Raw genomic sequence first — 22294 nt, forward strand, 5'->3', positions numbered from 1 at the left:
AAAAACAAATAGCTTGAGGGAAGATTGATTCCTCCCCTAACATTGAAGATTATATCTTTTCCGGTGGCCTATAAAGGTGAGTTAATTTCCTCATTAGTCATAAAGATACAGCATCAGCGAGCTCCAGATGTAATGAACATTTCTCTACTTTGCAGTAATACATCTTAGGTCCTGCCCCCTAGAGCTGCAACTCATGATTGCTTCAGTAGTTGACTAACCAGTTAATTGTTGCTGGTTAGTCAACTATTATTTCTATCCATTTATTTGAGAGTAGCTTCTGTCCTTGGTTTAGTGCTGGTTCTACCTCACTTGCTCAACTCTGTCCATGTGTAAATGTCACCCTGATGTCTCTATGTTAGCACAACATTACCCTGCTAACTGAGTTAAGAACCGTGACGTGTAACTAATAAAAATGTACGTGTCATATTTAAAGTGACCATCTAAAGAAACAGTTCTACTGTTTACTATTACTAAGTAAAATGTCCTTGTAATTTATAGAGAAATTCACTGTTAGATTTTTATAAAAGCAAAACAAATATTTGTATTTCAAATACATTCAAAATAGTAGTTTGGAAACTCAGAATCGTTCAAACTCAAACGATGGCCAACCTATCGATGATCCAAACAATCGTTTGTTGCAGTACTAATGCCAAGGGTGACCGGTCCCACTCATGTTCACCGTGACGTTGTGTAGATGAAGCTAAACACAAGTGGACTTCTGGAAAGTGAAAAACTAAAAGCAGAACACACCCAACACAAACCTAAGTAACTCCACCACAGTGTCTTCTGTAGGGCACCTTTGCCAGACCACGGCCCTTGAGCTAAAAATGCTCTTGTTGATGCTTTTGCTACTAGGTTGTAGTATGTTTATGTTTATTTATTTAGCAGACGCTTTTATCCAAAGCAACTTACAATCTATAACCTATAGGGCGTGTTGTGATCTGTGGGGGAAACCGGAGTACCCGGAGGAAACCCACGCATGCATGGGGAGAACACGCAACTCCACGCAGAAAGGCCGCGGTCGAGTTTCGAACCTGCAACCTTCGTGCTGCGAGGCAACAGTGCTAACCACTGCGCCACCATGCAGCCCGATGTATGTCAAGGTATTTTAAATAATGTGGATTATTGATTCCATAAATGGAGGAATATCTGGAGTAGAGTAGATGAGGCTACGCCGGACGTGTAGTCTGAACGTCGTTTGCTTTATTATGAAGCCCCGACATATATTTGAAGACTGAGGGTATAAATATCACCATGGCGTCACTCCGATCCAATTAATGGTTCAGAGAGAGGTATGGGCTGGTCGATTGCTGAGAGAAAGCCTGCTCAAATAAAACTGCCATCACTTTGACGTAAAACGTAGAGATGTTTAGGTGACTGTGTGGGGGAGGGGCTGTACCCCGAGGCCTTGACAAAAACCTATTTACCACTCCTGTCTGACGGCCAGATGCTGCTCATCACATGCCTGGAACCATCGCTCTGGGAACCCTCTGACGGTGACCATCGGAGCTACAGAAAAAGTAATAGTATTTTCCAGACTTGAGAAGTCGTGACAGCTGTATGCATCTCAATTTGGCGAGGAGACGTGTTTGATGATCCAACAGGAAATAAAGATGCATAGAAAGCAGTTTGCATCTGCAAAGGTCTGTTAGTACAGACCACCTGTACAAGGTGGGGTTTTTATCTAAATTAACCATTACATCCACCCGCAGAAGGAAAACACTGCCCCAAAGCTTAGACTCCACATCCTTTCTGCCTAGAAAACCAAGTTTGGCTTCTTTCATCTGGTTTCTAAAACTTTTTTCAGGTCAACAGCTCTGCCAGCACACTTCTAAAATACTTGATGATTCACGCTTGTTAAATTTTCAAATAGAAAATGTGCACATTCTTTAAGACGTAGTTTCCCTCTGTTAGAATACTGATCTCAGCTTCCCATTTCAGCGCTTTTGCCCTCCATCACTCAGGGAATTGGTCTCATGTGGATTTTATTGACTCTCTTGACACAGTTCTCCTTTACTCATGTTTCATTCATTCATCCCTGGTTATGTCTAAAAACCAGTAACAAGAACGATGTCTCCCTACTGGCTCTGACTCATGTCAAATTCATGCTAACCTTTTCACAGAATCTGACCTTTGCCTGACTTTACCCTCTCCTTTTTCACTGCTTCAGCTTTCATTCATTCATTCATTCATCTGATGTCTTTCTAGGTCTATTACGCTGTAACATCTTTACTGGCTCCCTTGTTTTATTGTGCGATGCAGCTACTGTATGTTGTAATATAAATCACTGCCTGCACATGCCAGTGCTGCCAATCACTGCGAGCCTTAGACAGCACACTGCAGCCAAACCCGATGGATGCCCTTCATATTTGTTCTGTTACCAGAGTGCTAACTTAATTATAACAAGAGCAATTCACTCAAAACTGACAGGAATGGTAAGGAATGTTCCAAATCATAATATCATCTGAAGAAAATTATAAATATTTTAGGATTTGAAAATCCTGACAGATCTACGTCACACAGTCACTAAACACTCATGGACACAACCATCACGACGGAGAAGGCTGTTGTTGATTTAGTGACCAGGAAACAGCAGAAAGCGCCTTGGCTAGTAGAAGCTAACTGTTAGCATTAGCAACTCTACCACACAGCAGAACTTCTCCATGCTTATGTCATTTGTGGAGATAAAACATCTTCGTTGCAAAGTAGAGCTGCACAATATATCGCAAATATATCGTTATCACGATATCAGCGTGCGCAATATGCATATCACAAAGAACAGATAAACATCGCAATGAATGGTCAGCTCAAATGTTTGCTACACATGATGCGTTCTGTCAATCAAATGGAAGCATGATGTTTTTTAACAAATAAAATAGAGCTCTTCACCCATTTGGCCAATAGGGTGGGTTCTCATAGGTTAGGTGCCCGCCCCCCGAGGCGGACGGCACTTAAATTAGATGGTTAGCAAACCCGTGAGTTAGCTTAGTTCTGCTCTTTCTGCTGATTCTGCTTTTCCAGGGATCCACTGATTGCCTTTTCTTGTTCATTTTCTTTTCCCCTTTCTTCACATCTTTTGCTTTTCTCATTTTCATGAATTGTTATATCATTTTTAATTTCATTTTTTGATTATTTTTATTCCTGAGTTAAATTTTAATTAATCGCAAGTAATATCGTCATCGCAATATTAACCACTGTTATTGCATATCGCAGGTTTTCCTAATATCCTGCAACCCTATTGCAAAGCAAACAAAGTCAGTGGTAAAGTTGCATTGCTTTTATCCAATCAGAGGCGAAATGTCCAAATATCAGGAACTAAGACTCCAAATTAGGGCTGCATAATATACATCACAAATGTATTGTCATCGCTATATCGGCATGCGCATTAAGAATATTGCAAAGAACAGAAAAAATGCAATAAATGGTCAGCTCAAATGTTTGATACACATAATGCATTTTGTAAATCAAACGGATGCATAAAGTTTTTGACAAATCAAATAGAGCTCTTCACCAGCTTGGCCAATCGGGTGGGTTCTACTGGTTAGATGCCCGCCCACAAGGTGGACGTTTAGATGGCTAGCAAACACTTGAGTTAGCTTCGTTCTGCTCCTTCTGCTGACTGCTGTTCCCAGGATCCTCTGATGACCTGTTCTTGTTCATTTTTCACCCCTTTCTTCACATCTTTTGATCACAATTTTTGCTTTTCCCAATTTTTATATTTATTGTCGTTTTTAAATTTCTTTGTTTCTTTTTGGTTATTGAGTTAAGTATTTGATTATTTATTGCAAGTCATATTACCTTCATAATTTTAATCACTGTTATCGCGCATCGCAGGTTTTCCTTCTTTTTTTGGTTGGTTGTTTTTTTCGTGTCCTGTCTGGCTGTGAAGCAAACAGAATTGATGTCTGAATGCTGGCGACAAGCCTTACAGATTTACTCTCAGGTGGAGCATCAAAGCGTCTGCTTTAAATGTCACGCCTGATACTTAAAACTTTATTGTTATTGTTTTTGAATGCTTTGTAATTCTGACCAGACACGGAGACAGAGGTGAAAGAGAAAGGAAGAGACAAAAGGTGGGGAGAGAGGGGGGTGGGGGGTCCACAAAAATAAACCATAATGAAAAAGAGTCTGCTTCTAGACCTGCAGAAAGAGAGAAGAAAAAAAAGGGACACAACAACAAAACAACAGGAGCAAGCTCTCACTGCGTCAACTTGATGAAGAAATATATAATCAACATTGCTTAACTGAAGAATCACGATAATAAATCACAGTGCATTTAGTGCCCACCATAGCCTTAAGACCTGTGTTGAACGTGCCCAAGTCCATACTTATGAGAGCACCATGTGAGCACCTGTGTGTGTACACGCTCTTGTTTATGTAAGGTTTCTCTATAGGAGCGTCCAATAGAGAGTGTGAGGGACCACAGATCTGCCCCTAAAGATGTGTAGGAGATGGAGGGAGCTCCAAGTCCCAGAGATCCAGGCGCTGCCCCAGAACACAGGAACCCCACGGAGACTGTGACCAGAAAGGCCCCCGCTCCCCTCGAGAGGTGCAGAGGATCGCCTCGGGGGGCCACAACCTGCAGCCGGCAGAGTCTTGGGAGATATCAGCGGCAAGCCCACAGGCCCGCCCGCAGCCTCCCACCCCCCAGCCGGCTGAGCCTGGGACCCAATGACCCGGGACCCAGGGGTGACCACCCCCGCTGGGGACCCAGCAGAGCCCAGGAACCCAGACCCCACCAGGCAGCCACCGGGACTGATCAGGCAGACGCCAAAAATCTTACACTACCTGACCCGGGAGCCACGAACACTCAGGCAGACCAAGGCACCACACTCCACACCAGGTGTGGCAGGGGGAGGGGAGACGAAGATCTATATCATCAAAAGAAGTTCCAGGAGAGGGGAGGAGTCAAAGGACCCACCTGACATATACAGTCATACACAAACACAGTCACACGCTCCCTCCCTCATGCTCACACATGCACATACAACCCAAGACTTACAAAAATGCACGCTGGACACCCACTCATGCTCCCCATACACACCCTATTCACTCTGGTCCCGGTACTGCTGCACATGGGGTACAACCATCACTGGTTCCCAGAGTTTGACCCTTTCTGCTGGGGTGCTGATGAGCAGGCTCTCCCGCCCAATGCTGAGCACAGCATCCCACCACCCCAGACCCCAACCAGATGGCCAGATCTCCCTCCTAGCCTCCAGCCCCAGGAAGCCAAGCGACAACAGAGGTGTGCTAAGACCCCTAGTCTCCCTCCGCCTGCTCAAATATGGTGTTAGTGAGTGTTGATGAGGTGTATTCCGTGGCTGTGGTGAGCGGACAGTGCGGGCATCGTCTGGCCTATGCCAGCTGATGCCACCACACCACCCCACTTGCACCCACAGCCCTCAGTGTCTAAGTGCAGTTTAAAATTGGAAGTGGGTACTGGCACTCGGGAGGAGGCTGAGAAATCCCCCTGCCAAATGCCGTTGGATGTGCTCACTCCCAAGGCCCTAAGTGTGTGTTTGCGTGGAATGTCGTTGGTGGAAGTGTTAAAGGTGCAGATAAAATTGGGGGGCAGGTTGCCACAGGAATGCGGAAATGGGGTCCATACCCGCATCCCCTGACTTGTCCACCCCCCAAGGTCCTATATGCATGTTTGTGTGATGATGTGAGGGAGCAGGAGGAGAGAAATGTGTGGGGATGGGGAGGAATGGCTGGTTGGACTTAAGCCCTCCAGGGAGCCAGCTCCCCCACTGGCCCCAATAGGCACCTCTGTTGCCAAAATGCCACCCAGGGCATGGAGACCCCAGCCCATCCTGCCAGGGCCCAAAGCAGCAGCATCACAGAGCCTCACGGAGTCCGAGGGCACCAACCCAGCCCCACCCCAGCAGAATATCTATGCCCATCCCTGCATTTGCACAACTTCCGGATTATAAAAGACACAGGACATCTAGGTAAGGTTGGGTCCTCCCACTCCTGGACTTCCCCTTCCCCTGTGATGGGACAGCAGAGGTGCCAAGGTCTACCCAAGGCCCCTTAACATCGCAGGTTTTCCTAATATTAGGGATGTCCCGTTACGATATCGATATCGGAAGTAATTCAATATCGATCTACGAAATAGGTAAAAAGTACGTATGATTTGTGCTAATATCGTATTGGATTGATATCGGTATCGGTCAATACTGAAGGCTGCAATATTGGTATCGTATCGGAAGTGAAAAAGTTGTATCGGGACATCCCTACTTAATATCATGCAGCCCTACACCAAATCCTGTCATCAGAAGCTCAACTTTGATTTAGCTCACTTCTAACTCCTGAAACAGGCGCACTAGAGATTTTTTTCCTCAGAGTACGACTTACAAGGCATCCATTTCTGATAGACTACTGCAGATGTATCGATTAAAAGAGTGAACCACACCTTTAAGAGAAAAAGGCTTTCCCTTTTCAATCACAAATTAACTTTGACTAAACATGCTATTTAGAGCTAATTTTAGTTCCACTAACCACAATCCTATGAAGACGCCGCATCAATAGAATCGGTCTGACAAGAGGAAGTAGGCAAAAAGATTTTTTAAAAAGCAACATATCTTGCCCCTTTTTAAAGAAATTAAAAAACAAAAAAAAAAAACCAGGACAACATCTAAAGCCCTGCAGGTCAAAGGTCATAGTCCAACAATAAGACACCGGTGAGAATTCCAATGCCCAGACCTCTGATGACCAAGTAAAAAGCACAAATCACATCTTTCAAAAGAAAATCTTGACGATCTCAAAGACCGTAGGAAAAATGTCTCCAAATATGTCTGGAGTAAATCTAACAGAAAATTCAATCAATCAATCAATCAATCAATCAATCAATCAATCAATCAATCAAAGCTTTATTTATAAAGCGCCTTCCGCAACCCTGTCAGGAAGCCCAAAGCGCTGAACATGGTACAGTAGAAGTACAAATATAGTGAATAAATAAAAAATAAAAGCAATTCAAATTACAAAAAAGGTGAAACATTGTAGGACAGGACAGATGGGTAAAACAAGGGATAGAGTGAACCAATGAAAACTGTGAAAGAAATTCAACGTATTCAACAATAAGAACATCATACCAACAGTTAAACATGGTGGCGGTAGTGTGATGGTTTGGGACTGATTTGCTGCTTCAGGTACTGGACTTGCTGTAATTGTTTGACACATAAAACCTGACCTTTGACCTCAAACAAGCTAGAAAACCTTTGAAAGTGGCTCAGTTGACACTTTTTCTGTAAATATCCTTGCCAAACCAAATCCAAGTGTGCAAACTGGGTTACCTTCTTCACAGAATATCTGGACAACACTTTATTACTTAACACATCATATGTGTACAATGTTTATATTCACCTTTAGCTTCCTTATCCAAACAGTGTGCATCAAGGTGTTGCACAGACTCATCCACCCTTAAACACAAACACCTGAGTCCCTTTAGGCTTAAGTATGAGACAGGCTACATTAGAGAGCTACTACTGTTCAAACAGGACACATCCTGGATAGACAGAATGAGTCGACACCCTCTTCATCAACAGTGGCTTAGCTGCAACTAAGGAAAAAATAAAGATCCGGAAATGAATGTGTCTAAACTTTGATTGGTTAAGCAGTCTAGGGGGAGATCAGAAGTATTCTTGTCTCTTTAGGTATGAAGGCATTTTATTTTGGATTTAACATTCCTGATTAGCAGTTCACAAACAAACCAGTGATTTACTCTGCTGACCCCTAACCCTAAAGCAGCGAGCGAATCAAAGCACCATTGACTCTCAGCAGCATGCAGATTGACACCTGTGTGTGTGTGTGTGTGTGTGTGTGTGTGTGTGTGTGTGTGTGTGTGTGTGTGTGTGTGTGTGTGTGTGGTGTGTGTGTGTGTGTGGCGCACACGTAACTGGTTGGCATATCAATGCATCAGCTTGTGTGTGTAAGTGTGTCCAACACACACTCCTCACACAGAGGGGACCCTGTTCTGGTTGACACAGTCCAGGAAGCTTTGCAGAACCTAGCAAAGACAGATGCAACTGTGTGTGTGTGTGTGTGTGTGTGTGTGTGTGTGTGTGTGTGTGTGTGTGTGTGTGTGTGTGTGTGTGTGTGTGTGTGTGTGTGTGTGTGCGTGTGTGTGTGTGTGTGTGTGTGTGTGTGTGTGTGTGTGTGTGTGTTTTGCCAACTCACAAGAACAGGAGAAACAAAGATATGATGACAAACACACACCTTCCCCTCTGTTGTGAGACCATTGAGGACACTTCCGCTGGAAGAGTCATTCATATCTTTTTCATACATATGTGGGTCAGCTTACCCACTGCAAAGCTCACACACACACACACACACACACACACACACACACACACACACACACACACACACTGCAGCTTTTTGTGCCTTCATGGACCACATTTCTTCATTCAGGTTCCTACTGTCATATAAAAAAGGATCCCTGAAGTCTAAACTTCGCTGACACCTTCTCCACCATGAGCACATGTGCTGCTGGTTATGCAACGCTTCTTCTTGACAGGTGGATTTATACAACTAGGATGGGACTGGATGTCATAGAAACTGCAGTTTAAGTGTGGACTTTGCCACTTCAGCAAAGAAAACCTCCTCTTTCTGTTTCCCCGAGAGAAGCAGAAGACCCCCCCCCCACACACACACACACACACACACACATATGCAGAATTTGAGTAATGAATCGGTCTACAGAGCAGTGAATAAACGCGGGGCATCAAAAACAGCTAGTTCCAGTTGTCAAATGCAGGAGGAATGTGTGTTGAGCTAGTATGTAAAGATCTGATAACACCTGTTCAGGTCAGGTGCAGAGAAGCTGGCAGCAGTGAGGGGACCAATACACCAGCCATGGTTTATATAAAAGGCCAGGCTTGCCTTGTGTTCTTATGGGTCTAAATAAGCTCTGTATATAGAACGATTCTGGTGATTTCCTTTAAATGGTCAGTGTGCCACATGTTCTTTTAATGGTGGAATGTCCCCAGGAACCAGAATCAATGACCTCTAGAGTGGTTTTTGTTTTAAACAGTGATGTCTGAGTTTGATCTGTGGTTGTTTTGAGTTGCTCAGCTTCAAAATTCATCAAAATGTATTTACAGCAAACCCTCAAGAAGAATTAAACAGCCATGAGCTATTTCCTTCAAATAAACTCACCTTTTGGTTAAAATTGGTCTCCATAAACTGAATCAGGACACATTTCTGGGATATATTTGCCATTTTCCAGACATCTGTGTGGCTTCTGATAGAGAAATCAAACAAATGGCTAACACTCAAGCTTTAGAGAAATGGATGAAATAAATAAAATACACATATTTCCAGGTCGGAAGCTCCAGTGCAGCAAATCCGAACCTGGTTTTAACGCAGCATCGTCTGATTGTTGGGCTGCGGGTTTGATTTAATAAAGCGGGACATCCCACTTGCCTTCAAAGAACCGGTCAAAATTCAAACCTACGCCTCGAGTCAAAATCGAGTTCCTGTTAAATTCGTGAGTGTTAGTATATTTGTTTTATTATTAATAGCGTCATAATTATTTACCTGTTGCGGCAGAATAGCGGTGAGGATCGACATCGAGACAGGCAAGCAGGCTCCTGAAGAGGGAGGAACCGTAGCAGCGGACTGGAAATGGGGCAATGCTCAACGACGGTCAAATTACGGGAAGGAACACATTTTACTTCCGCTGTCCTTCAAAATAAAACCATTTGAGCGGAAATGCCTAATTTTGTTTGTATAATGAAGATAAAACCAACAATTTTCAAAGTCTAGGACTTTGCGTTGCAGGCACCATGTCAAGAACTGCATGCAGCTGCCTGTGAAACTTTGGTACATTGCCCTAACAAAGCCAGGGCTCCGTTTTGGCACATCAATTGTTGGCATGGCTCCAGTGTTGTCATCAATTTGGTAATCAAACTTTACATTTTACACTGCAAACCGTGAATCACAACAAGTATGTCAGTCCGTTTTAACATTTATTAAGCAGACTGGATTTGTATTACGGATATCTAGAACTATATTATTCCTAGTAGAAATTAACATTCCAGATTCGGGGTGCACAATAAATTGCCATAAATGACAGTATCAGTATCAGTCATTTTTAAACATATATCGATATCTGTCTGATAAACTGGGCCGATATTAACAACCAATATTTTTTCAATCTAGTTTCTGTTTTTGTTTATCCGTCTCAGAGGGTGAGGGGGTGATGATGTGTAATAGTTTAGTCATGTGACAGTGATGGTAATCATTTCAGACTCATAAATGTGTAGGGTGTGTATAACTTATTGCAAACGACACTTTAGAGAAAAAAACAATACATAAAAAATTCAGCTTGCATAATTTTCAGATATGCAAAATTTGCTGATTTCAGAAGCATAAATGTTAGTGTGTGTGTGTGTGTGTGTGTGTGTGTGTGTGTGTGTGTGTGTGTGTGTGTGTGTGTGTGTGTGTGTGTGTGTGTGTGTGTCATATATACACATATACATACATATATGTGTGTGTGTACATATATACACACACACATACATATATTTATGTATATATATGAGTGTGTGTGTGTGTGTGTGTGTGTCATATATACACATATACACACATATATGTGTGTGTGTACATATATACACACATACATATATATATGTATATGTATATATATATATGTATGTGTGTATATATGTACACACACACATACACACATACATATGTATATGTATGTATGTGTGTATATATGTACACACACACATACACACATACATATGTATATGTATGTATGTGTGTATGTGTGTGTGTACATATATACACACATACATACACACATACATAAACATATGTATGTGTGTATGTGTGTGTGTACATATATACACACATACATACATATACATATGTATGTGTGTATGTGTGTGTGTACATATATACACACATACATACATATATATGTGTGTATGTGTGTGTGTACATATATACACACATACATACATACAAACATATATGTATTTATATACCGTAAATCCTCTAATATTAGCCTGTATTCAATTAACGGCCGGTTATCATATATTGGCCGGTGTCGGAGTCGGTGGAGGTGAATAATGGCCGGTTTTTTATTGTGGCCGGGTGGAATGTGGTAACAAGCAAGTACGGGGGCGGTTGTGTCATCGTCTCACTTTTGATTTGCCAGTGATAGACCGCGAGGGTAACTTTAACCGTGCGGAGACAAAGAGGAGGCGAAAATTTGATATCAAGTTCAAAGAGAACGTGCTGATTATGCTGCAGAACACTCTGGGGAGCAGTAGCAGGGGTTGTATGAACTAGTCACTAGTCAACTTCACCGCTCTATAGTGACTTGTTATGCCTGTCGTCGACTAGTCGCTGTCACGTGATAATGACCGGCAAGATGCAGTCCGCGGAAAAGACAGCAGCCTGCTGTCAGCAGGTGACGAGCTCCTGAGCGTCTGGAGGCAACGCGCTCTGCCAGAGCGTTGGTACTGACACCCGCCGTGAAACGGACATTTAACCAAATTGTGACGTTTACCCTCTTGCAATTTAACCTTCCCCTCACCCCCATCCTAACCTTAACCAGCTTGCTCATGCAAAGCTCTGATTGTTGACGCGCTCCAGACATCTGCGTCCTGAGCACGGCCACAGTAACATTAACACATCAGGTGTCGCCACCTCAAAAACTAATTTAACACGCGATCGTTCATGTCGGCTCATTTCCTTTAATGTTTTCTGTCTTTTATTCTTTTATTTGTGCCTGATGCGTTTCGCTGCTGTGGATCAGGGCGCATCACCTGTTTTGTCCTCGGTGACGTACCTAACTGATGTGGCCGGCGAGCACTCTGCTGTTTTAGCGGTCGGTAGATCTTTTAGAACTGCAGTTCAAAGGTAACTCATGAGTTGAATATATATGAACCCAGGTAGCAGTTTTTCTTTAGGATTGAGAGGAGATGCAGGAAGATAATAAACAGGCAGGACAGAAAAATAGTCAAATAAAAACAAGATAGTTTTTGTACCTGCTGGTTGCAACAAACAGACACCATTGAAGGTAATCAGAAGTGAGGAACAGAAAATGAAATAATTATTTTAATGTTTAGAGCAGCAGGAACTCCGAGAGGCTGCAGGCGCATCAGTGAGTTTGCGGCCGCTGCGCAGGGGAGGGGGGAGAGGGCTGAAGCAGGGGGAGGGGGGAGAGGGCTGAAGCAGTGGGAGGGGGGAGAGGGCTGAAGCAGGAACTATCGTTGTTAAAAGAAATGTGTTTAACTTTGAAAATGTGGGCGCAATTTTAATTGTCAAAAACTCCAGCGAACCATTAGTTCATTTTGCTCAAATAGAAATTGAGGCCTGCCTCTAATGCTGGTCCTCCTTCCAATAAAGGCCTGGAGCTTGATGAGCTTGAGTCAAATACAGGCCCGGGCCTCTATTAGAGGATTTACAGTATATGTGTGTGTGTGTGTGTACATATATACAGTATGATCAGATACTTAAACTCCTCCACTTGAGGTAGGACCTCTCCCCGACCCGGAGTTGGCAAGCCACCCTTTTCCGGTCGAGAACCATGGTCTCAGATTTGGAGGTGCTGATCCTCATCCCAGCCGCGAACCTACCCAGCAAGAGCTGAAGGTCAGAGCTGGATGAAGCTAGGAGGACCACATCATCCACAAAAAGCAGAGACGAGATTCTCTTGCCACCAAACTCGACACACTCCACACCACGGCTGCGCCTAGAGGTTCTGTCCATAAAGGTAACGAACAGAACCGGTGACAAAGGGCAGCCCTGGCGGAGTCCAACCCTCACCGGGAACAGGTCCGACTTACTACCGGCTATGTGGACCAAACTCACGCTCCTCTGGTAAAGGGACTGAATGGCCCTTAACAGAAAGCCACCCATAGATCCGGATGGCAAGTTGCTTTTAAAATATCTTCAGGAATTATCTAGTTATTAGAAATTCGACATAAAATGATGCCTAAACTATATAATAACCTAGCATTAGTGGCAGTGTGTCGTGTAGGGAGCCTAGTCTCCTCCCTTTCCAGTTGGCTCACGGTTCACCGGAAGAATGAAAAAATGGATGCAAGTGAACGGGGCTCAAAGAGCTATTTTCTAGGTCGAAGATGGTGGAGCGGGCAGCCGAGGAGTAGCGTGCTCTGAGTAGCTAACCCTGAATTTATAGCAGATATAGCTCTATGTAACTCACAAAACTACCTAATACCTATTTCCTAAGCAAGCACTACTCTCAAACGCGCCTTTGACCGTCACTGGAACACTCTGGAAGTTACTCCGGTTGCATGCTGAAGAATGGCTAACAGCAAAGCTAACGGTAAAGCTATCAAAGCCTTGCTACCCCACGACTACGCGAGCCAAGAGGCTATGGAGACCAACTTGAGGGGGACCAAGAATCTCTTAACGTCACCAGGTAAAGCTGCACTGCCCTTAAAAAAACAAAGAGGACATGAAGAGGCTGCTATCAGCGCTGAAGCAAGTGTCATTTTGGCTGCAGTTGAAGGTCTCAAAAACTCAATTGAAGAGCTCCGAGGCGATTTAAAACAAAACACCCTCACCATTGCCAGCATTGTGAAAGCGGTTGACTTCAACAGCGGTGAAATAAAAGATCTCAAAGAAAAGAACAAAGGAATGACTGAAGAGATTAAATTGTTAAAGGATACAAATCTAGATCTGACAGCCAAATTGCTCCGTGTTGAAAAAATGATGGAAGACCAAGAGTCTTACAAGTGACGTTGGAATCTGCGACTCAACGATCTTAAAGAAGAAAGGATGAAGACACGCGAAAAAAGGTAGCTGGCGTTTTAATAAAGATTCTGCCACACTGGGCTGAAAAGGTGGAACTGATCCTGGACACCGTCCACCGCCTCGGTACCCCCTCAACGGCCGTCCCCGACAGATCATCCTACAATTCTCGCTGAGAACCTACAAGGAGGAACTCTGGCGTGCCACCAAGGGCCACCCGATCTGCAGGGAGCTGAACATCAAATTCGCCGAGGATCTCACCAAGGAAGAGAGAGAGGCACGTATGGCCGTATGGCCAAAGGTGGAGCAAGCACGCAAGGCGGGGCTGAAGGCGATCTACAGGGGTGGTCATGCATACATCAACGGTCAAAAGATAACTCCTTAATTAGCGCTGGAAATGGGTTTTAAATCCATATATGTGAGCTAAAATGTTCATTTTTATCTCAGGGTTCTGCTACTTGTTATATTCTTCTAAGGTACATATGTCAGCGTCAAGGCCCGCGGGCCAGATGCAGCCAGCGGAGCATTTTTATGTGGACTGCGAGATAAATACCAAAAATATATTAAAACTGGCCCGCTGGCCGATTTTACCGCAAAGACATCAACTCCCATGATGCTTTGCGGTGTCAGCGCGGAGGCGACGTGTCCCCTCCTTTGTGTTTTTTCCAGCCCGAGGCAGGTCAGGGGTAGTTGGGTGTCTGCAGCTCCGCTGTCTCGGACAAACTACACTCCTCCCACTCAGCGCCGAGTTCACTCAGCTGTTTTCTGACGTTGAAGCCCAGAAACGGAGATTCTAGCTGCTCAGTAATGTGTTCACGACTGAAAGAGAAAGTTTTCCAACTAACGTCCAGACAGAGCCGATATAACTCCAGCGAGCAGCGACACGCTCAAACCAGCACGACTCTGTGGTTGTGTTTCCTCCCCGACACACAACAACGCGGTCAAGCTGCTCAGACATGTTCATCAGCACAAACCTATGTGAGCTCCTGTTGTCATCTAATGTTGTCATTATTATGATGAAGATGAACAAAACAACAGGAGTCTCCTCCTCAGCTCAGATCAACCCCATGATGCAGGTATCTGGCTGGAACAGGTGAGCATCACAGTAAACCAGTGGAGCAAACTGAGCTTTAAATATGTTGGTTTTCTGCTCTTTTTCTGCTCCAAAACATGAAAGTTAACAGGTGAGATGTTGCATTTTCATTTAAGATAAAATGATATTTTTATTTTGTTGTTGGCCCGTGAGAAAAGATTTAACCTACAGTAAACAGGAAGTGGAAAGGCTGCAGGTAGATGAATAGAATAGAAAATCCCTTTATTGTACCTCAGTGGGGAAAGCTGGACGTCACAGCAGCGATGACACGTATTACAGGAGAAAAAAGGAGAATAAAAAATAAGAAAAATGAATAAACAAGAAAACATAAATCCTGAATAGATTTATAAAATGCTGATTATACCACAAGTAATGAATACCACTGATGCCTTTTATTTAAAACTGACTTGCTCGTGTGTAATTTGGTTATTCCACATTCAGTGTTAATGCAGAAATATGTTTGTTTCCAAATTAAAAGGTTCAAAATTGCATATATGTTGATAAAGAAAATGTGCAAATTTGCCGTCACTTTTTCAAAAATATTAAGTTTGGCCCTCGACTCCGTCCCAGAGTCTCATTTCGGCCCCGTGTGAGTTTGAGTTTGACACCCCTGATCCAGAGGTTCCACCCCCAGGTTCAATGTCTCTGTGGGCATACCACAAGGCTGCCCCATTTCTCCTTGCCTTTTCATATTAGTTAATGAAATGTTAGCAATCTACTTAAAAAACTGTGTGGATCTAAAAAAGTTAAATGTCCTTGGCACAGAGTTGATCATAAGTCAATTAGTGGATGACACCACACTTTTCTTAAAAGATTATAAACAAATTCCTATTGCTATTGATAAAATAAAGCTATTCTCTGCAGCATGTGGACTTAAGCTAAATTTGAAAAAATGCGAACTATTGGCTATTCATGACTCCCCTCTAAAAGAAATTTGTAACATTCCCATCAAATCCAAAATTAAATATCTAGGAACATATATTTCTAAAGACCAACAATTTAACCTAAGGACAAACATAACAAATAAACTTGATGAAATTAAAGCCAAACTAAATATTTGGCTTCAGAGGGATCTCTCCATATTAGGGCGCATTTATTTAACCAAAATGGAGAGTAAATCTCGATTAGTTTATCCAACCTGCAGTACTGCAATTTCAAACGACCTAATTAAAAAGATTAACACCATCAATTTTAACTTCATTTGGAGAAATAAGCCACACTATATAAAGAAAGACCAAATGGTCAAAGAAATTAAAGATGGAGGCTTAAAAGTAATAGATTCAATTGCCTTAACGGAACACTCAAAATTAATTGGCTGAAATCTTGGCTCAAGAATCCGAACGCTTTCTGGTATTCTATCCCCAGTCATATATTTAACAACATGGGTGGACTAAAAATTTTACTGTTGTCAGATTTTGATATAAACAAAATTATCAGAGTTCCACAAACAAGTACTAATGTATTGGAAGTTGTTGTATGTACATAATTATTCCCCTCACTCTTCTATAATTTGGAACAATAGATATGTATTATGCCGTAATAGGTCACTATTTTATGAAGATTGGATGAATAGGGAAATTTGGTCTGTTGTACACTTGATGAAAGATAATGGTGAACTACTAGGGTACGATGAATTTTGTCTTAAATATAACTTTAGCCCTCCTAAATCTGATTTTATAAAATTATTAATAGCGCTTCCTAAAGAGGTGGTCTTCCAGTACAGAAACATTATTCAACACCAACCTATAAATCCACAGTATGGTTCTATCTCCATCCTAGGTATTCCCCTTATGGATAAAAAGTGTACCAACCAATTTATTAGACGGTGTTTCACTGATCAACTATACCCTTGTAAAGTCAACAAGAACAACAAATTTGGTAAAAGCTCCATTATTAAACTAAGGACTCTTTATTTAAAACTTCCTGTTCAACCTAAAGTCAAAGAAACACATTTTAAAATTTTAAACAATGTCTATCCCTCAAAGGATCTGCTCAGAAAACGTTTTAACATGGATGATAATTCATGTTCCTTTTGTGGGAAGGATGTTGAAACAACTGATCATATTTTTTTGAATGCAACAAGACACGGACGTTTTGGAACTGTTGTGAAAACTGGATTCAACCTCAGACTGGAATCCCATGTCCCATTTCAAGGGATGTCGTCACCTTTGGAACTCTCCTTCAAACAAACAACCAAGAACTTGTCATGCCACTGCTCCAGCCAGGCCCGGTTTCCCCAGCAACCACAACCAGCTCATCATCTACCTGATTCAAACCACCTGTCTCACATTAACTCATCAGCTCCACCTGCAACCACCTCTATATAACATCAGGGAAAACACCAAGCCAGTGCCAGATTATTGAAAGCATTTTGCTAGTAGACTCTCCAGCATTCTAAAACCCTGCCTAAACCTCCAGTTCCTGACCTTGCTTCTGAACCTCGACCTTGCCACCTGCCTGCTCCCTGACTGGATTATCTCATAGCTTCTGATCTACTCCTGACCTTAGATCTGTTACATGGACTCTGCCTCTGGATTTCCCCTCCTGACCAAGCCTTCTGCTTCTGCCCTTCCTACAGACTGGTAACACTCGCCTGTGTGTTCTCAAATAAAAACTTTAAAGCGTCTTACTGTGTCTGGTGCTTTCACGGGTCCTCCAGCCCTGGTTGTTACAGAACTCTGCTACAATCTACTTCTCTGTCTTGGCAAAATTCTTCATACATAAACAAAAAATACTGAAATCACCCCCTGTGTTCAATGCATTTGTACATGATTTTAGATTGTATCTAAGGTCCCTTAAATGTATCAATAACAGCTATGAAGATATGTATAGACTGTTGTGTAGACTTCCTGGAGCTGTGTAGTGGTCCCTTGCATTGTTTTTATTTATTTATTTATGTTTTTTGTCCTCCCCCTTTTTCACTGACTGTTCGATTCTCATCTGAATACATTGGCATGTTCGCCTTATTTGTAATGTAAATATGCTTTTCTGCAATAAAAAAGAGCTATTTTCTTAAGGCTGAGTCATGCTTCTCCGTCTGCGTCAGGGCGGAGACACGCAACGCCATTATCCATCTTGCGTAGGGATCCGGCAGGCACGCAAGTACGTACGGAGTCGAGCCCACTTTTTTAAACATCCGTCGAATGAGACGGATTACGCAAGCTTGTGATTGGTCAGGGCGCCGCTGTTGTTTACAGCGCCGCCATTGCAAAGAGAGCCGAGGATAACTAGCGGCAGACACGGAGAAGCTTGAAGAATACCTCGCGAAAAAAACTCTAAAAACATGAACGTTTAATTCCCCGTGACTGGAGGATTGAAAAGATGCGCAGCAAGCGTTTTATTTGTGGACGGAAGTGACAGGAAACGTGGGTTTAGAGGTGGGGAGAGCATCAAGAGGTGGAGGAGAATGAGAGACAAATATGTCCGTGTTAAAAATATCTTATATACACAAAACACAATATAAAGACACGATCTTGGACCGATACTTGACAGGATACCACAGAACAGCGCTACGCCCTCTGTGGTCCTGCCGGGGAATTGCTTTGCAACACTCTCCAGGAGACGGAGAAGTATGAGAGCAAAACGCTTCCGTCAGTCCGCGCGTGTCTGTCCCTTGCGGAGCTGACGGAGAAACATGAACCAGGCTTAATCCACTTTACCTGAATCACACATATGTTATATACTGCAATTTAAATGAAAAGTAATGAAGTGTGTTTCAACCACACGTACTTTGACAGTAGCTCAATAAAGTTCATCATTAGCATGACTCAAATGTCGGTGCGTCGCATGTATGACGTCACCACAGAATCTCCTCTCCCCTAGCTTGGCTGCTACTAACCAAATCTCAAGTTTTATGGCATGGTCGAAACACACATCCTACTTTTCATTTAAATTGAAGTATGACGTGTGTGTGACTCGGGGCGTTAGGCAAAGCGGATTAGAAAATGTCTCTTTTAGCCCGTTCACTTGCTTTCATTCTTCCTGGGAACTCACGAGCCGACTGGAAAGAGAGGACTCAGGCTCCCTATAGAAGAACACTCTCATGAGGAAAACAAAAGGTGTGAAATAAAAACAGGTTTTTGTTTTGTGTCACAAATGAAACCCCCCCTCTTTTATCCAGACTTGCGACTGGCAGACGTGGCCCAAAAGGGACACTCTGGCATAGTTTAAAAAAAAAAATTTTTTTGTATTTTTTTATTTTATGTGTCATTTTTATTCATTTATTAATCAAATGTAAACATTTTCTATCTAAGGAAACCCAGCTGATGTGTTGGGTTAGGCTTAGGGTAACTTAGACGCAACCTGCTGAACCAAGAGCTGCTTTGTAATGCAGCCTGTGTGCTGTCTGAGACAGGCTCCAGGAGAATGATGTAAACATGGATGTTTATTAGGACCAGCACCTTTACTATTTCTAAAGCAGGAGGTTCCCTTCAGATTGATGGTTAACTCCTAAAGTCCCTACCTAATGCAGGAACCCGTCCCTATAGAGCTCGGGGAGTTGACGTCACTTCTCCCGGCATGCAACAGTTCAAATCGAAACGGCGCCATATTGGCAGGCAGAAGCCCGCAGCTGGACTATTTGTTATTGTCAGAAAACTCAATCAAACGGGAAATATGGTAGATTCCTGTTGTGCCCCAGGATGCAGAACAGGTGCGGACGACATAAGGAATGAGCCTTCTACAGGATTCCCCAAGATCCGGAACGCCGCAAACGTTGGATCATTGTAATAAAACGCGCTAGTGACCGGGCTAAAATGAAACTGTGGGATCCAGCGAGTAAAGGTTTTCGCTTATGCAGCGACCACTTCATATCAGGTACTTAAACCAACGTTTCCTCAACTGTGTATGGTATTTATTTTAAATGCTTTTATTACGATTCTTAGTGGGCTTCCTAAACTTATTTTGGCGTGGCTTTTTCTGTCTTATTACTCATAGCAACAAGTAAACGTCACGTAAAACGTTGCCTCGTGAGTTCTGCGTGCTGCCGTTTACGTGTTTTATGATCACAGCAATTAACCGGCTAAGCTGTATTTAATTTTTAAGCAATGGTTGATCAGTTGTCAGATCAGACATAAAAAGCACTTTGGATTGCTATTATCTGTCTCACCGAGTCAGATCTCAGACAAATCCTGAGACGCTCCTGCCTGACATATTTATTTTATTCACGGAAAACAATCAGACTAGTGATTTCTCTTGGCGTTCAGTTTATACATTCAAACAGCACAGCACTCTATTTAAACTACTTACATGTACATCTGTTATTTGTCCATCTATCCATCCATTTTCATCTGCGTATCCGGAGTGGGGTTACGGGGGCAGTAGCCTAAGTCGAGAGGCCCAGACTTCCCTCTCCCCAGCCGCCTGATGAGCCAGCTCCTCCGGGGGAATCCCAAGGGGTTCCCCGGCTAGGTCCGGTAAGAAGTCCGCTCCGACAGCTTCTGGCGTTTTTAAAAAGTATCCCAGGGGCACGGTAAGGGTCGGAGATGTTTAGTATATTTAATTTCTGACTATATAAAATGATTTCTTCGGTTTTAAAGTGTGAAGTAAACTCAGACAAAGTAAAATCCAAGCTGATCCCGTTCATTTTGCTTACCTTTGTTGCCTGCCAACATGGCGTCTACTCTCTGAGAGTCACGTGACGTCCGGACCTCTCTAGCTCGTGGTTCTTCACCGTCGACAGCCCTAACCAGCGTGCAAACGGGAAACTAAAAAGTCTAAAATTAAACTATATAAACACGCTTAAAACGTACCTAAAGTAATCTTGGGTCCTAAAACGGATTTTTCTGCCTAGTGCAGCTAAACGTATTCAGTAATTTGCTTTGCATTTCAATTCACTCACCAGCTGCTCTGTCTCCATGAATAACTCATGTTTCTGATCTACTGCTCAGAGCTTCTCTTTGTCTCGTCGAACACCTTTTTCTGTTCTTCCAGACTTCCCATCATCTCCTGCATTTCTGCTTTGTTAGTCCTAAACTTTTGGATGTTTTTTTTTTCAGTTTAGCTTTACCTTTCATCAGTTTGTCGTAGACCTGATCCAATTTGATCTTTGTTTCCTCTAGTTTCTTTTTCTCATCGTTTTGTTTAATCGTTTGTTCCTGCAGTTCCCGCCTTTCCTCCTCAACTGTAACCTTCTGCTTGTCCACGAGCCGGGATCTGGCTTCCAGCTCGCGTTTCTCTTCGTTTACATATCCAATTCTAAATTCTAGACACATTTTATCATCATTCAGCATTTGAATGGTGTCTTATCTCCTGCTGTGATTCTGTCTTTGTTTTCTCAAACTCTGTTTTCTCACAGTCAAGCTGACGTTTCTCATCATCCAAAGCTTCTCTCATAGTTACAAACTCCAGCTCTGAGCTTGTCTTCGTCAAACAACGTTTTATCTGCTTCGAGTTGAATTTTCATGTTTTCAATCTCTCTATCAGCGTCTGCTTTGGCTCTCTCGATATGCTTTCTGTTTGTCTTCAGTGTCTCATTTTCCTCCGGTAGGTTTTCATAGACCTCTTCTATTTGGAGTTCTTCCTGCTCGAGATGATGCCATTCCTCTTGTGATCTTACTTTTTCTTCCTGCAGGTCGTTGCTCTGAACTGCTAAATTGTCTTTCAAAAGTTCAATAATTTCTCTTTCATCTTGCAGAAAAGTCTGAATTTCATTGATCTCGTAATCTGATCGAGATCTTTCCTCTTCAACGTCTTTTCGATGCTCCAGCAGACGAGATTTCATATCCTCCATGATCTAGCTTTGCCAATTTCAAAATCTTCTCGATCTTTTTGAAGTTTAAACATTTGTTCTTCAAGCCCTTGAATCAGAGCTGTGATTTTAGTCTTTAATCCTTGAATAATAGTATTTTCCATCATTCTGGCTTCTTGGATATGCTGTTTAACTGCATCAGTGACAGAGGGAGAACTGAATTCAGTGTCAAGGCTCTGAGTACTGGGCTCAGACATGACTTGGTGAAACGGGGTTTCCTCAGATCCTTCACGCTCCCCACTGATGATCTGTTTTAAGGCTTGAATTCTAGTATATTCGTTCATTCTGGATTCCTGGTTTGGCTGTTTAACTGAATCGCTGACAGTGGATAAAGTGAATTCAGTCACAAGTCTCAGGTGACTGGGCTCCTCAGACATAAAGAACCTTTGAGAGTTTCTTTAGAAAAAAGCTGAATTTCTCACCTGATGTTAAACTGCTTGTTATCAGAAGTGAAAAAAAGCCAGAAAAACACGAAACTGCTTTGAAAAGTTTTTTTCCAACCGGTATCCGATGTGCACCACCTACCAACCACAGGCTGAAATGAGCTAGCAGTGACGATCAAAGGACTAGGAAAGAACACGCAGACCCGACGCCGACGCTTGGTCACGTGATTGACGTGGAAGAGTTTTTGCTGCTCTCTTCTCCTCAAGTGTGTTGGTTAGTCTCGGCTTTAGGTATTCACTTCGGTATTTGGTATTAGATTTTGACTCTCTGGT

The 22294-nt window shown here is 42.8% G+C and overlaps 1 protein-coding gene across 1 annotated transcript in view; it reads right to left on the minus strand.

The window, feature by feature from the left end:
• Nucleotides 1-9652, minus strand: part of itsn2a (intersectin 2a) — a gene marked incomplete in the record, with an annotated part of 53352 nt that extends 43700 nt beyond the window's left edge. Inside the window, 1 exon segment of the mRNA XM_070549979.1 lies at nt 9541-9652.
• Between the last annotated feature and the right edge of the window lie 12642 nt (nt 9653-22294).

The sequence above is a fragment of the Nothobranchius furzeri genome, chromosome 3 (assembly GCF_043380555.1).
Source record: "Nothobranchius furzeri strain GRZ-AD chromosome 3, NfurGRZ-RIMD1, whole genome shotgun sequence".
In the NCBI taxonomy this organism is placed as follows: Eukaryota; Metazoa; Chordata; class Actinopteri; order Cyprinodontiformes; family Nothobranchiidae; genus Nothobranchius; species Nothobranchius furzeri.